This window comes from Panulirus ornatus, chromosome 16, assembly GCF_036320965.1.
Source record: "Panulirus ornatus isolate Po-2019 chromosome 16, ASM3632096v1, whole genome shotgun sequence".
NCBI classification, from domain to species: domain Eukaryota; kingdom Metazoa; phylum Arthropoda; class Malacostraca; order Decapoda; family Palinuridae; genus Panulirus; species Panulirus ornatus.
This window is the reverse complement of record NC_092239.1, coordinates 15,383,851-15,401,700: the sequence shown is the minus strand read 5'-3', so window position 1 is coordinate 15,401,700 and position 17,850 is coordinate 15,383,851. Positions and strand designations below refer to the sequence as shown.

At 43.1% G+C, this 17,850-nt stretch overlaps 1 protein-coding gene across 2 annotated transcripts in view; it reads right to left on the bottom strand.

The window, feature by feature from the left end:
- Nucleotides 1-17,490, bottom strand: part of LOC139754170 (uncharacterized) — a 76,323-nt gene extending 58,833 nt beyond the window's left edge. For both annotated transcript variants that reach the window (XM_071671351.1, XM_071671350.1), the window contains exon 1: nucleotides 17,436-17,490. The gene's annotated coding sequence lies outside the window, so the exon portion shown is untranslated. The remainder of the gene's footprint in view (nucleotides 1-17,435) is intronic.
- Nucleotides 17,491-17,850: the final 360 nt, after the last annotated feature.

Genomic DNA, 17,850 nt, shown 5'->3' with positions numbered 1-17,850 from the left:
TCTCTCCTCCCACGACTCCTCCAGGATCGTCTGTTCCGACCATCCCTTCTGTGCTGTCAGCATCTCCAGGGGGGGGGGGCGCCTTCGTCAGAATCTTCTGCTCAGAGCATCTTTCGTCCTGCTGTGCTCCCGCCAACTCCAGAGTTACCTCCCACACTCTTTTTCTTCCCCCATCCGCTCTTCTGCCCACTCAACCCACTCTCCTGGTGGTAAACCCTACTTCCGTCGATCGTGTGCCTTCACCTTCCGACGACCATAGTGGTAACGACGTCAGCTAAGACGACGACAGCACGACGCACTCTGGTCGCACCGCTGGACGTTACGCCACGTTTCTTCGACTCACTGGTGCTCGATGCGCTAGAAGGGAGAGTGAGCACTGACAGCGATACTCCATAGCGCGAGACAGGGTACAACAACAGGGATACTAAGGCACTTCGGGTCACCGTTGGCTCGCGGGTCATGGTCGAGGTAGCCCGCCGAAGGTAGGAACACTTATACTGCAGGAAAAATGATGCCAGTCGCCATATTTCCACACTCTGTACTATTCCTCTTCCTTAATCCTCTGTATTCATCCTTCTTTCCATCCTTCTTTCCCAACATCCTGCCAACCTCCGGAATTTCATCTTGATTTTTTCTCGTCACCATATGCACGAAATACCTCCTGCGCACCAGCGAGAACCGTCAAGCCTTCAGTAGTTGAGTGGTTCTCCCATTTCAGCATCAAAGGGATGTTTAAACTGCCTCCAGGTCCATAACTTGGAATGCATCTGAAGTAATGGTTAAAACAAGACTCACGCTTCGTAGCGTAGCTCTGATGGTCTCTCTCTCTCTCTCTCTCTCTCTCTCTCTCTCTCTCTCTCTCTCTCTCTCTCTCTCTCTCTCACCCCCCCCCCCCCCCGGCAATGCTCTACCACAATACTTAGCTTTCGGATGATATATATCTCGGCACAATATAAACAATTTTCGATGCTACACTGGTGATCATCCGATATACCAGAATAGATGGACTTTGGCCTGTCGGTGCGTTTGGCTCAGCTTAGGCTACCACAGCTGTGTGTACTTCGAATATCTGACGGAAAGACGAGATACTCCTCAAAACACTGATTATGTAATATCAACCTGCAACGACATCTGCCTGCTCAATTGTGGTAATTCATCACAAGCACTTCGGCAAAATAGCCTCATACGCAGTACACGAATTGGAAGAATAGTCACGGAGCAAACAGCTTTTAAGATAAGATAAGGTGACTTTATTGTCAAATTGTATACATGATACAAAATGAAAGTATAAGGTTTACCACTGGAAGTGTCCGTATCAATTATAACTACGGAAGTATGAGCTCCTCTGGATCACATGCTCTATGAAGCACACGTAATTTACAGGGGTTGATTAACTGCTTCGGAAGTGCTCAAGACACTGAGGGGAAATTTTCTCCTCAGTAGGCTGGGTAGCGCCAGAAAACTCTCACATTTTGTTGTCCGACCTCAGGAGCTCCAAGCTCGGAACTCCTTCCTTCACGGAAAGTTTAAAGCGATGTTGTTACCGAGGCCTCCACTGATATTAGCCTCAAGGAGACTCTACGCCAACGAGAACTCTTGGTCCTCCTTAAAATTACGTAATACTGATACTGAACCGACTCCGTTTTCATCACTAACTTGGTTATCGTTTAAGAATATTCTACTCAATTCATTTGCCCGCCCCGCCCTGAGGCGGCTGGTATATAATATCCTGGTTCTCTCTACATATACTCAGTCCTAACGATGAAATTACACGAATGCGCTGTCTTATCATCCACAAGCATAAACTCCCTACGGAATACGGACCGCTCGCCACGAAGAACCTGCCATTGCCCAGCAGCTGTGCTCACCAGCCCCACGCAGCCGTTCTTCACGATGCACGATAATTCCTCACACTACCAACCATATCCCACGACCTAGAGGCCCATCAACGAGGAAAATGCTGGCTTCTGTTACTCTAGGAGAGAGAGAGCGTGTACGAGTGCACGCGCGCGAGCAGCGGGCGGTAACAAACCGGTAGCGTCACCTACGCTCCACGTATTTCATTAGTGTTTATAACAATCCCGGTAGTCTCCTGGCTGGAGGAAATATGCCATCCTCTCGACGGAGAGTGCAACCAAGCGTGCACCTCCATCAATATCTTTAAAAATATTTCTGCTGTTGCTGGAGGAACTGGCAACCCTGCAGTGCAGCACTGGAACAGGAACCACTGGCAACACCACTGCTATGATAAGTACCTTGGGTAACGCTGCAGAGATACGTATGCCACTGGAAACACTTACGGCAGTGACGCAGGCATCACTAGATTAGTGTTGCAGGTTCTTTGGTAACACTACAGCAATGATACAGTTACTAGTTAGAACACTATGGTAGGATTACAGGTACCAAAGGCAAAACGAGGGCAATTTTAGCAACACCAGAGACACTGACACTCTAGTAACATTATAGCAGTGATATAGGCACCAATGACAACACTACAGCAGTGATATAAGCACCACTGGAAACGCCACAGCAATGTTACATGCACCACTGCTAACACTACATCAGTGATACAGGCAACCTCGGCGAAAGCACAGTAGTGATACAGGCACCACTGCAACAGTGATGCAGGCACTCTAGTAACAGCAGCAGATATAAACCCCACTGGTAACTACATCTGAGATATAAATCCCACCGGTAACACCAGAGTATTGAAACGGGGATACACGCACGACTGGCAATAAAATAGCAGTGGTACAGGCACCACTAGTGATACAAAAGCAGTGATACAGGCACTAGTGGCAATACTACAGCACTAATGACACTATACCAGTGGCAGAGGAACCACTGGTAAGAATACGGTAGTGATAGAGGCACCATTGGTAATGGCACATCCTAACGTACCTTCCAGCATAACGGAATAATATTAAATCACACCAACCGTACACAGTCCCCTTCACCGCTGGCTTACTTACTGGTCGACCGAGAGACAGGCAGGCAACCGTTGCAGCGGTCACGGAAACACACACACGACGAGTACCGGGAAAGGCCGGGCTGGACACCCGAGTTAAAGTTAGTTGTCTGCGATACAGCGAGAACCGTTCCTTCAGCAGCGCAACACCGGAGGAGCAGGAGGGACCACTGAAATGCAAAGGCAACGGCCAAAACGCACCCGGACGCACCAGTCAGGAAGACAAGAGAAAAAAGGAATTATATAAAAACGGGACAAATCTCCCTTCATAGGAGGCGGAGACAAGACGCAACCCTGGCATCAAAGAAAATTGGTAAACGTCGACCATACATTTGAAACGTTATTCAAAACTCTGGGAAAAAGAAAGAAAAAAATAATTCATGAAAGAAAATGCCAAAATGTTTCTATTCATAAACATGATTCAAATCACGATCCGCGTGAACCACTGACTCACTGAAAAATAAATTATATATATATATATATATATATATATATATATATATATATATATATATAGGGGATAGGGAAGAAAGAATACTTCCCACGTATTCCCTGCGTGTCGTAGAAGGCGACTAAAAGGGGAGGGAGAGGGGGCTGGAAATCCTCCCCTCTTGTTTTTTTTTTTTTTTAACTTTCCAAGAGAAGGAACAGAGAAGGGGGCCAGGTGAGGATATTCCCTCAGAGGCCCAGTCCTCTGTTCTTAACGCTACCTTGCTAATGCGGGAAATGGCGAATAGTTTGAAAGAAAGATATATATATATATATATATATATATATATATATATATATATATATATATATATATATATATATATATATATCCAAGGTGACAAGATGAAGGTTTTTTTTTTCCAAAAGAAGGAACAGAGAAGGGGGCCAGATGAGAATATTCCCTCAAAGACCCAGTCCTCTGTTCTTATTAAACGCTACCTCGCTAACGCGGGAGATGGCGAATAGTATGAAAAAAGAAAGAACAACAACAACAACAACAACAACAATAATAATAATAATAATAATAATAATAATAATAATAATAATAATAAGCCGGCAAGCCAGCAGGTTTGGATGGTATTGCAGTGGAATTTATTAAAAAAGGGGGTGACTGTATTGTTGACTGGTTGGTAAGGTTATTTAATGTATGTATGACTCATGGTGAGGTGCCTGAGGATTGGCGGAATGCGTGCATAGTGCCACTGTACAAAGGCAAAGGGGATAAGAGTGAGTGCTCAAATTACAGAGGTATAAGTTTGTTGAGTATTCCTGGTAAATTATATGGGAGGGTATTGATTGAGAGGGTGAAGGCATGTACAGAGTATCAGATTGGGGAAGAGCAGTGTGGTTTCAGAAGTGGTAGAGGATGTGTGGATCAGGTGTTTGCTTTGAAGAATGTATGTGAGAAATACTTAGAAAAGCAAATGGATTTGTATGTAGCATTTATGGATCTGGAGAAGGCATATGATAGAGTTGATAGAGATGCTCTGTGGAAGGTATTAAGAATATATGGTGTGGGAGGCAAGTTGTTAGAAGCAGTGAAAAGTTTTTATCGAGGATGTAAGGCATGTGTACGTGTAGGAAGAGAGGAAAGTGATTGGTTCTCAGTGAATGTAGGTTTGCGGCAGGGGTGTGTGATGTCTCCATGGCTGTTTAATTTGTTTATGGATGGGGTTGTTAAGGAGGTGAATGCAAGAGTTTTGGAAAGAGGGGCAAGTATGAAGTCTGTTGGGGATGAGAGAGCTTGGGAAGTGAGTCAATTGTTGTTCGCTGATGATACAGCGCTGGTGGCTGATTCATGTGAGAAACTGCAGAAGCTGGTGACTGAGTTTGGTAAAGTGTGTGAAAGAAGAAAGTTAAGAGTAAATGTGAATAAGAGCAAGGTTATTAGGTACAGTAGGGTTGAGGGTCAAGTCAATTGGGGGGTAAGTTTGAATGGAGAAAAACTGGAGGAAGTAAAGTGTTTTAGATATCTGGGAGTGGATCTGGCAGCGGATGGAACCATGGAAGCAGAAGTGGATCATAGGGTGGGGGAGCAGGCGAAAATCCTGGGAGCCTTGAAGAATGTGTGGAAGTCGAGAACATTATCCCGGAAAGCAAAAATGGGTATGTTTGAAGGAATAGTGGTTCCAACAATGTTGTATGGTTGCGAGGCGTGGGCTATGGATAGAGTTGTGCGCAGGAGGATGGATGTGCTGGAAATGAGATGTTTGAGGACAATGTGTGGTGTGAGGTGGTTTGATCGAGTAAGTAACGTAAGGGTAAGAGAGATGTGTGGAAATAAAAAGAGCGTGGTTGAGAGAGCAGAAGAGGGTGTTTTGAAATGGTTTGGGCACATGGAGAGAATGAGTGAGGAAAGATGAACCAAGAGGATATATGTGTCGGAGGTGGAGGGAACGAGGAGAAGAGGGAGACCAAATTGGAGGTGGAAAGATGGAGTGAAAAAGATTTTGTGTGATCGGGGCCTGAACATGCAGGAGGGTGAAAGGAGGGCAAGGAATAGAGTGAATTGGATCGATGTGGTATACTGGGGTTGACGTGCTGTCAGTGGATTGAATCAAGGCATGTGAAGCGTCTGGGGTAAACCATGGAAAGCTGTGTAGGTATGTATATTTGCGTGTGTGGACGTATGTATACACATGTGTATGGGGGTGGGTTGGGCCATTTCTTTCGTCTGTTTCCTTGCGCTACCTCGTAAACGCGGGAGACAGCGACAAAAAAAAAAATAATAGTAATAATGATAAATGAATAAATAATAATAATAACAATAATAATAATGTTAACTCAGAATTTTGCAAACCAAAAATCACAAAAATTACCTCTTTCTCGAGAGCGTCTCCCCTCCCTCAACCTCCCTACCTTTCACACGTATGATGTTCTCACTGCACCGCTGGACTGGCAACATCCTCGGTGCACTCTTCCCCTGCACCACACAATCCTGCAACTCTCCTGCGTTTATCAAAATCCAAATCCAGATCTCTGAAATTCTATAATTCATTGGGTAATTTCGTATTCCTTTAACACAGGCATTCAATATCCTCTGAAAAAAAAAAAAAACCGGACTCAAATAATTTCATTATCTTCAAAACTATGACTCACACGGCCTCACTCACTCAGAGCACGAAGCAAAGCTTTTCCAGAACTGACATATCATAATACGAAAATCTCCGCGAGTCCTACTGCAGAGCTTGGCCGTCTTCATGGAAGTAATCTATACATCATATGCAACACGGATTTAAGACGGGAAGATCGTGTCTCCGTCAGTTGCCTGCGCAATACGTAAAATAAGGGGAAAACGCTGGAAATATCTGGGACACCATATTATGAGAGACACTGATGCTGCCAACATGAACACTATATACTGTTTACTGAAGCGGTTCATTTATGATCCGGACCAGTGCCTTAACAAACGGCAACAAACCAATCAGGATGTTGTGGTTACCTAAAAGCCTTTGAGGTAGCGGCTTCCAACAACCTGAAAGAGCAGAGAAGCGACACGACAGCTTCCTCCCACACCGAACGGCTGCGGTAGAAGACCTCCGAAACAGTTGTAAAGTACACGTAAGGTACGGTCCCGGACCCAGCTGTGGGGGTAGAAGGCCTCCGGAACCATCGTAAGGTACACGTAAGGTAAGGTAAGGTCCCAAATCCAGTTGTGGGGGTAGAAGACATCGGGAACCATCGTAAGGTACACGTTAGGTAAGGTAAGGTCCCAGACCCAGCTGTGTGGGTAAAAGATCTCCGGAACCACCGTAAGGTAAGGTAAGGTCCCAGACCCAGCTGTTGAGGTAGAAGACCTCCAGAACCATCGTAAGGTACACGTAAGGTAAGGTCCCAGACCCAGCTGTGGGGGTAGAAGGCCTCCGGAACCATCGTAAGGTAAACGTAAGGTAAGGTAAGGTCCCAGACCCAGCTGTGTGGGTAAAAGACCTCCGGAACAACCGTAAGGTAAGGTAAGGTCCCAGACCCAGCTGTTGAGGTACAAGACTCCGGAACCATCGTAAGGTACACGTAAGGTAAGGTCCCAGACCCACCTATGGGGGTAGAAGACCTCCGGAACCATCGTATGGTATACATAATAAGATCAGATACATACGTCAGTAATAACAGAACAAAGGTGAAGGAAGCACTAAAGCACTGATACAAACTCTTCAGTGAACACTAAAACAGTGACATAGGCACAGCAAGTAATATTACGTTAGTGATACAAACACTACAATCAACACGAAATCAGTGACAGAGGCACTACAAGTAACACAATGGCAGTGATACAGACACTGCAGTGAACACTAAAACAGCGATACAGGCGCTAAAACTAACACTACGACAATCATACATTAACTACCAGTAATATACAGCAGTGATACAGGCACAACAGGAAACACTAAAGCAGCAACACAATCATTACAAGTAACACTACAGCAATGACATAGACGCTACAGGGAACACCACAGCAGTAATAAAAACACAAGTAACACTCCAGTTTTGGCATGGACATGACAGCAGTAACACCACAGCAGCAGCAACAAAGGCACTACAAGGAGCACTCCAGCAATGACATAAACACTGCAGAAGGAACACCAGTTTTCACCACATTCCCAGATTACTGTGTCAGTGTTCCCATCACAACTTTTGACCAGCTGGAGAGCAATTTTCCAGCACCGGCGTCCGAGTTATTATGCAGTTTTGACCCGCCATCGGAACCATAGCCACGGGTCCTCTCTCTCTCTCTCTCTCTCTCTCTCTCTCTCTCTCTCTCTCTCTCTCTCTCTCTCTCTCTCTCTCTCTCCCCGCCTTAACTCTTATACCACGACGGTACGACCCTTGACGACTATGGGTACGACCCTTGAACGCGACGGTATGACCAATGAACGCTGCGATACGACCCTTGAACTCGACGATACGACCCTCGAACACGACGGTACGACTAGTGAAAGCGACGACACGACCCTTGAACACGACGCTATGACCCATGACCGCGAGGCTACGACTCTTGCACACAACGGTACGACCCATGAGCACAACGATATATGACCCTTGGATATGATGTGCCCGACCTTTTCCCTGGCCACCATACCCAAAGGGTCGTGCTTACCAAGTTTAAAAGCGTGACACCGACCTTCATGCAGATAATGTATTTGTGCTTCTTGCCCTTGCCTGGTGCGACCACGCATTTGCAGTGTCCATGTTACCCACCACTATACATCCGAGGCCCCTGTGCTCAGTGATTATCGAAACCTGATCCAAAGTACATTAACCTAGGGTTAAGTGCACTGCTGTAGGTACGAGTCACTCATTCATCCCCTACATCAATCTACGGTTAAGTACACTGCTGTAGGTACGAAATTATTCATCAACCCTCATCAACAAGAATATGAGATCTCCATAACTTTGCAGTAATGACACTCGAAATTCCAGGCGGGATAATACTAATAGAAACACACAAGAAATTACCTAAGAAATAAAGTCATGCGCTCCTTACCGATGTAATTATGGCATTCCCTAACACCCATCATCAATTACCTCTCTCTCTCTCTCTCTCTCTCTCTCTCTCTCTCTCTCTCTCTCTCTCTCCTTTACACAATAACACGAAAATACACTCACGTCAAACGGCTCAAAGGAAAAAAAATCATCTAAAATAAAACCCACACTAAGAGAAGATAAATTTTCCCTGACAGTTCAATTTGGTGTACAAAGTCGCCATAATGAAGCGCTCAAATGTACGGGAAAAAGAAAATTTCACTCTCTCTCTCTCTCTCTCTCTATATATATATTTTTTTTTTTTTTTTTCATGCTATTCGCTATTTCCCGCGATAGCGAGGTAGCGTTAAGAACAGAGGACTGGGCCTTTGAGGGAATATCCTCACCTGGACCTCTTCTCTGTTCCTTCTTTTGGAAAATTAAAAAAAAAAAAAAAAAAAAAAAAATGTCTCTCATGAAGTTTTATCAACTTTTATGCCTTGTGGAAGACTTATGCTGTCTGCATGCCAATTAGTCTCTTTCAGTTTTACGTTTCTCTGGTCAGATTTCTTAATAAGAGGCTTATGCATCTCCTCTATGCCTTGGTGAGGAGGGGTGGGGGATGCACGTTTCCTAAATTTTAATAAGGCCTAGACACATTATCTATGCCAAAGCGCAGTCTATTATAAACAAACCTTCTCTATGCCGCAGCGAGTTCTATACATACCTTCATGCATTAGTGTGGTCCATATACATTCTCTATGCCTTGGAGAAATCTATATACCTCCTCCATGCCCTAGTGAGGCATAAAAATCATACACCTCAATGAGGTTCTAAGCACTTTTAAGCTTTTTTTGTGGCTGTGTGTAACTTTCCTACGCTTTTCTGAGGCTCTATGCACCATCTTTACACTTCTATTAGGCTCTAAAACTTCTACGCTTTAAGAAGGCTCTACATACCTCTACATTCACTGGAACACTACACGCCGTCGTAGAGCTTCTATGAGGCTCTGGACACCTCTACGCTTCTATAACGCTCTCAACACATTTTCTACGCTTCTATAAGGCTCTGTACACCTCTACGATTCTGAGGTGCTGAACACCTTCTCTACACTTTTATGAGGCTCTGTATACCTCCTCTACCCCTCTATGAGGCTCTATACACTTCAACGCTTCTATGAAGCTCTATACACCTTCTCTACGCTTCTATGAGGCTCTGTACACCTCTACTCCTCTATAAGGCTCTGTACATCTTCTCTACGTGTCAAATTGAATCGAGTTACACAGAAACCTGAAGCGAGGAAATGGGGTATGAAAGGAGACCAGAATATCCCAGTCCTCCTTTCCTCACCATTTCTTTTTTCTTTCCCGAATCATCTCTGATACCATCATGGAAACTCGACTCCTGACTCCTTACCTTGATGTCCCGGGCAATCAAAGTGGAGGCGAAGGAAACTGTCCGCACCAGTTAACTCATAAAGCCACTTTATCAGCTATACGGCTCATCTGATCACGTTTGAGTAGCTAATTTCCTTCACTTTGTGAAAAATGGGCTGAGGTTATTAAAGTAAAAGGCACCTGAGAAGACAACCCAAGATAAACTAACAGGCAGGGACGGTGGGTATCTTGCAGACATGCTTGTTTAAAAAGTATATCTCTGCAGCCCAATTGACCATAACCCCAGGGAAGTCTTGGAAATGTCCCGTGTGACGTCCTCTTTGCATATATCATACACATTCCTGAGATAGGGGAATGTACGAAAAACAAGAAAACAAATGGGAACATTGGTGAAGTGGGCAAAAGGCGAAGTAATAACGGGAAGTGATAAAGCGAGGAGGAGATGGAGTGATTACTTGGAAGAACTGTAAATGTTTTTCATAAAAGAGTGACAGCTGGACGGTGTTCTGGGAAGGGTGATATGCGAAGTGAGAGTCATAGACAGTGGTTTGGTGAAGAGAAAAGACGTGGTGAAAGCCTTGCGGAAGATGAAATGCAGCAAGGCGGTTGGAGTGGATGGTATATAGTTCAAATTTATGAAGAAAGAGTGTGACTGTGTTGTTGATTGGTTGGTAAGGATATTCATTGTATGGTGAGGTGCCTGAGGGTCGGCGAAATGCTTGTATAGTGCCACTGTATAAAAGCAAGGGAGATAAAGGTGTGTTTAAACTACAGAGGCATAAGTTTGTTGAGTACTCCAGGAAAATTGTATGGGAGGGTATTGATTGAGAGGGTGAAGGCAAGTACAGAGCATCAGATTGGGGAGGAGCAGTGTGGTTTAAAAAGTGGTAGAGGATGTGTGGATCAGGTATTTGCTTTGAAGAATGTGAGAAATAATTAGAAAAAAGGATGGATTTGTATGTGGCATTTATAAATCTGGAGAAAGCATATGATAGGGCTGATAGAGATGCTTTGTGGAAGGTCTTATGAATATATGGCGTGGGAGGTAAGCTGCTAGAAGCAGAGAGTTTTTATCGACGATGTAAGGCGCGTGTACGAGTAGGAAGAGAAAATATTGAATAGTTCCAAGTGAAAGTTGGTTTGCGGCAGGGGTGTGTGATGTTACCATGGTTGTTTGATTTGTTTATGAATGAAGTGGTGAGGGGGTATATTCAAGAGTCTTGAAGAGAAGGTTAAGTATGCAACTGGTGGGGGATGAAAGGGTCTAGGAAGTGAATCACTTGTTTGCTGATAATACAACACTGGTGGCTGATTTGAACGGGAAATTTCAGAAGTTGGAGACTGAGTTTGAACGAGTGTGTGAAAGGAGAAAGTTGAATGTCAATAAAAGCAGGCTGAGGGACAAGTTAGTTGAGATAGAAGCCTGAATGAAGAAAAATTGGAGGAAGTTAAGTGTTTTAGATATCAGGAAGGGGACATGGCAGCGAATGGAACCTTGGAAGCGGAAGTGGGTCACAGTATGGGGAGGGGGTGAAGGTTCTGGAGCACCGAAGAACGTGGAAAGAGAGAACGTTATCTGAGAGGGCAAAAATGGGTGTTTGAAGGAATAGTAGTCCCAATAATATCATATGGGTGCGAGGCGTGTGCTATAAATAGGTTTGTGCTGAGGAAGGTGGATGTGTTGGAAATGAAATGTTTGAGGACAGTATGTGGTGTGAGGTGGTTTGATCGAGTAAGTAATGAAGGGGTAAAAGAGATGTGTGGTAATAGAGCGTGGCTGAGAGAGCAGAAGAGGGTGTGTTGAAATGGTATGGACATATGGAGAGAATTAAGGATGAAAGGGCGACAAAGAGGATATACGTGTCAGAAGTGAAGGGAACAAGGAGAACGGGAGACCAAATTGGAGATGGAAGGATATAATGATTTTGAGCGATCGGGGCCTGAACATGCAGGGCAGTTGAACGGCGTGCACAGAATATAGTGAACTGGAACGATGTGGTATACTGAGGTCGACGCGCTGTCAATGTACTGAACCAGTAGGGTACGTAAAACGTGCGGGGTAAACTATGAAAACGTCCTTCTCATTTTTGCTTGCTCCCTTCTCTCTCTCTCTCTCTCTCTCTCTCTCTCTCTCTCTCTCTCTCTCTCTCTCTCTCTCTCTCTCTCTCATAAATCAATTTATTCCCAACAGTTATTTCTTGTCCCTTTAAAAGAAACGGGTTCCTGAAAATCTTGTGTATCGTTTTTCTCGTTTTCGTCTTTCATCTTACGGCCTGACCTCGATGGAGACTTTTTCGTTCGTGACTGAACGTATCAATTAGAAAACAAACAAAAAAAAGAGAAATTCTCATCCCGCCTATAACAACCAACTAATAAAGTTTATCATCAGAAAGTCTACCATTCGAACGCAAAGTTCTTGTCAGGGCAACTATCATCACGTCTCACACCCGGAAGAGTCTAGTGGAACATATTGCCTTCACGCGAGGGTAAAAATGTTAACAAAGTAATTCTCATGCTCTGTCATCATCTCCTTTTCCATGAAATGTGTGCCAGGCTTGAGGCAAACTCGTGGAAATAGTCATCCAATTACTCTCGAAGCTTGTAGCAAGTCGCAACAGCTTCCTCACTTACTTTGTATAATGCGATAGAACCTTAACGTACCTACAACCTGTTAAGGACAATTATTTATGGCAATAAAGACAATAATCTATGGCAAAAAGGACAATTAACCATGACAGTGTTCACGTTTGAGGAAAACCTATGATAGCCATTATGACGCGCCGTGTTAAGACTAGTATAAACAAAGGATCACTCTCCGGCAACAGCTGTTCGTATGAGAACTGTAAAAATCAACGTAAAATTAGAAGAAATATTTTAAATAGATCACACACAGTAAGGGGACCGGTCGAACATATAAGATTAATTATGATCGATAATTATGCATCTATATCATGATTATTTACTTACCCAAGAGTTAGGGTTGACGTTTCTGAGCAGAACTGGATAAAAATGGCGTAAGGTTTTTTTTTTTAATCCCCCTTCCCCCACAACCAAATCGGAGGCGTTTAGTGTTCAGTACATGGCGTGAAATTCGTCCCATTAAGTTATCTTGTAGTCAAAGGAAGTCCGATCTTTATTCTTCTATCTGTAGGTCAAAGTCCGATATGATTTTCATGAAATATACATGAACTGGGAGACTGGAAGGTTCACACGACCAAAAGACACAAGAGTTGTTACGTCAGTAGACTAATGTACACGGTAGCTAGGTTCCAGTTCCTATGAATTCAAAATCACATTTATATTCTATAAGACTCCTTCTAGTTTTGTATTATCTAAGAATAATCTGCATGATATCTGGTTATCATGTGAAACGTCTGGGGTAAAACATGGAAAAGTCTGTGAGTCAGGATGTGTATAGGGATCTGCGGTTTCGGTGCAATATACATGACAGCTAGAGACTAAGTGTGACCGAAAGTGGCCTTTTTGTCTGTTTTCCTGGCGCTACCTCGTTGAAACGGGGTAGCGATGCTGTTTCCTGTGGGGCGGGGTAATGCCGAGAATGGATGAAGGCATGCAAGTATGAATAAGCACATGTGTACATATGCATATGTCTGTGTATGCGTATGTATATGTATATATGTTGATATGTATACGTATGTATATGTGCGCATATGTATATGTATATGAGTGGATGGGCCATTCTTCGTGTTTCCTGGCGCTACCTCGCTGACGCGGAAAACAGCGATTATCACACACACACACACACACACACACATATATATATATATATATATATATATATATATATATATATATATATATATATATATATATATATATATATATATATATGCGCTGATCAAGGCGTTACCGGGCGTTGGTTACAAGGTTACTCTACGAGCGTAAAATCACCTTTGACGAAACCCTACCACCAGAAATACATTCACGTCAATGAACTGATCACTCAGAATGAGTCTAGATTTCCCTGCAACTGGAAGTAACGCAGCCTTGGGCTGCAGGAGCCTTTGCAAAGAAGACATGGGGAACACCAGGACACTTTCAGTGAAACTGCTGTAAATGAATATGTTACTGATAAACCATATGAAACTTCCCACTCTCCTAGCCCTATGGAGCCATCTAATCAGACTTCATACCCACCACCTACAGCAGCCGACCTCGCCAGACACCACATCCTGCTCACCAGCACCACACACAAGGGCCATCTGGAGCACGCTACACCAACTATCCTCTGATCCCGCCCACACAACACAACCAACAACAACAACAAAATAATACAAAATACAATACAGGAAAGCAGACCGACTAGCCCTCATTCAGTACATGAAAAGAAAGTTTCAGAACTTCTGTATAGATGATTTCTCATTCCTAGATCCCAAAGTCTTCCACTTTATCAACAACTCTATCCAAGCCAACAAAAAAGCACTTACGACAAGGGAACAGCAAGAAATACAACCCAAATATCTTCATACAAGTTACACGCTTCATAAAACATAGAAACCAGTTCAGACACAAACAAACAAACACTCACCCATCAACGGAAATCAGATATCACACTATAGACTCTAAATGACTCCATCATTGATAACTACTACTGCCACTCCTTCCTCAACACAGGGAATCTGGACCCACAGCAACCAACTCCGGAGACCAAGAAAAAAAAAAATCATTCTTACCGCACCATTCCTGACCCATTCCATGAAATCCCTTCTCCCAACGAACACAAACATACTAATGAGAGACTACTGAAAAATCTACCACAAATCAATATCATCCCTGAACAGAATTCATGAAAATCCTACACAAAATCCATTCGGAAACTACTGCTCACACCCTTCACTGCCAGTGATATAGGTCATGCAATCAAAAGTATATATATAACGAACTTTCACAAGGCCCATTTGCAATCTAGTAACATGCAGATATCTTCAGCTACTCCTGGATACACAAATGTTTTACATATGGAAACTTACCAACATTATACCAATCCTAAAACCCTCCAAACCACTCAATTTCCCCTTCCCATACTGTCCTATTTCACTTTTATCCTTATGATCCACATTCCGTGGGGGAAAAAATATCCATAACAGAATCAAACAAATCATCGCACTCTCATCCCCAACGCATAGCTTCAGACCCAACATTTTACTCGACCACCACACTGACACACTGACACACTACACACAGTCAGTATATCCTAAATGGATTCAATCAGCCACAACCTCCCTCCCGCATAGTACTAGTGGCAATGGATATCTGAAAAAAAAAACATTTGACACTGTCTCCCGACACATCCTCACACAAAAAATACGAAAAGTGGGGGCCGATTTCATAGCCGCTCGCCATGCAAGTCACTCACAACAGTCTCACTCTAAATCACAAATGCTAAAGTGGCAGTTCTTCCTCCAACTCTCTTCAATCTCTTCCAACAGCACCTCCTATTACCTCAGGCAAACCTCAACACGAAGGTCCTCTCATGTGCAGACGACCTCATAACGACATCATAACACACTGACACCACAGTGCTAACATCAAACATGAAGTACCACAGTACACAAGCTTAACGAAGGCTCATCCAGAACAGATTATCAGCAACCTCACGGAAGTCGTCTGACACTTTCTTAACTCCAGACAGACAATTAATCAAGCTCACACCTCCAGTTACCCTGAAAAAAAAACAGCCTTCCTCACTGAGCAAAAAGACCAACCATTCTATGCATCACACATGACGCAAACATGAGATCCACTCCCCAAGGTTAATAACATCAACGCAAACGCAACCAACACACTAAATGCTTACAGAACATTAACTGGCATCAGACCTGGGCAAGAAAAAGAATCACTCAACATACTCTACAAACAATTCATCCATTCCATTTAAAACTATGCTCATTCCATCCCACTCAATAGCACAAAGATGTAAACCACACAAAACAGTGTACTCAGAACAATCATTGGCTTCCTAAGCTATCACAAGCACTCAACACATTCACAACGAAACAAGTGATCCTTCTAATACAGTCACTCCTCAACATGTTTGACACTCAATTGTATGCAACAGCACTAGACCCCTCCTACCCTATAACTAACCAATAACCATTAAGTAAGGCAAGAAAAAGCTCACTCATGTCACACTTCGGTAACTCCTACTCACAGATCCACCCAACCCTAACAGATATAACACACAAACCAACCCTATGAGACATAACTGACAAAACAAATGTACACAAAAATACCTCGACGAGCACGAAATAGCCGACCTCCCAACTCAAGTTTTCAAACTCCAGCTCACCAGATACCTCACCCGCCAGAAACCATTGCCCAGACAAACGAGTCGCTATCTCACTTACGCTCTGGACAGCACTACCAATAAAACGCTACAAACACCATTTCAATAAACCCCAAGACCCTTCATGCCCACGATGCAACTTCCATAAGGAAGACACCGCGCACTTACTATTCAGTTGTCCTGCAATCTCTGCACACAGACGCGCACACCACAATAATCTATGACCTGTGGACGTGACCAGCTTCCTAAGCGCTGCAGGAGCCTCATTGGGATAAAAGGGATTCCTGGGGAACTAATTCCTTAGATTTACGTGGACGAACTTGAAAATAGTTGAGAAACAATTTGGAAATTGAATACCAATATAAACTTCCTTTACTTACATTCATTACTTAGTAATTCTGACCCTAGCATATATGCAGCAGTCTTGTCTTCGAGAAACACTGAGTTCTTAAATCATAAAGGTAATCATTAACAGTCATTACATATGAATCGTTTCAATTGTTCAAAAACGTGTTTATATAATAAAAAAATAAGATTAAAATCTTCATCTGATCTAAAGTGTAAACAAGCAATGTAAATAATATCTACAACTTAATCTCTTAGGTAACAGAATCCTCCCAATCTAACGACTGAACCAACCACCAATAAGTTGTTCTTTTCACATCTAATGAAACAGCTTCCGGGAGAACAAGTGAACCATATGTAATTTTTTTTTCAAAAGCCCAACAAAAAATACAAATAAATACAACAAAAGGCCAGGTAGGTAGGTAGGTGGTGGAGACTTCCGGCCGCTTATCAGTAACACAAACACCAACATAAAGCTATAACAAAAGACAGAGGCAAAAGTTGCCGCCACAGTGCCGACATGAGATTAGGTCAAGGAGGAGGAGGAGGACTTTCCTCTCAGCATAAGAGGCGTTGGCAGGTGAAGGCATAAAGCACTAATGAATCTACTAAAGGAAAATTGCCGTTAAGTCATGATTGTAAGTGAACAACACGAGCAGAGCAAAGATTCATTGAGTTTATGACGACAAGGTAAACGTCGAGTTGCCATGTTCTTGCTTATCCTGGGAGGGAAAAAACAATTTCTGGTACAGAAACACCTACCACATCTACCTCTTACATTCTTCACTCTAAATATCCAGACAATTAAGCAATGACAGTCTATGTTAGAGATATCCTATACATATAAACCAACCAAAATCACATATCGAATTACAATATCTTCAATCTAAGAGGTAATATAGACAAAACAGCCCTGCAAAACTGGCTACCATAGATACACGTGTAAACGAGCGCTGGCCTCACTTACCACAAGTTCCCGGCGTATTCCCCTTAATGCAGCATAAGGAAGATACAATGTTACACATTAGGCACCGCACACCGACTATACAATAACTTGGCAACTAAACCTCAGGTGCTGCATATATCTAAATTCTCTTATCAAGTTGACATCTAATCAAGAATAAAGTTATAAAAGTAATGAAACCCTCTAGTGATATTCAAAAATTTGTAGAATCTACTAACAAGGAATGTAATATCTAACACTAAAATTATCAATTCTGTGACAATGCATACTTAAAGGAAACTGTCACACAATATGAAGGAAAACGTTCCCCCCAAAAAAATGTTTTGTGCGACGGAACTTCCTGATTTCAAGATTCATTCTACATATATTTGATATGATTAACATGTACACCATGTCGACTTACATCTCAGTAACGTCT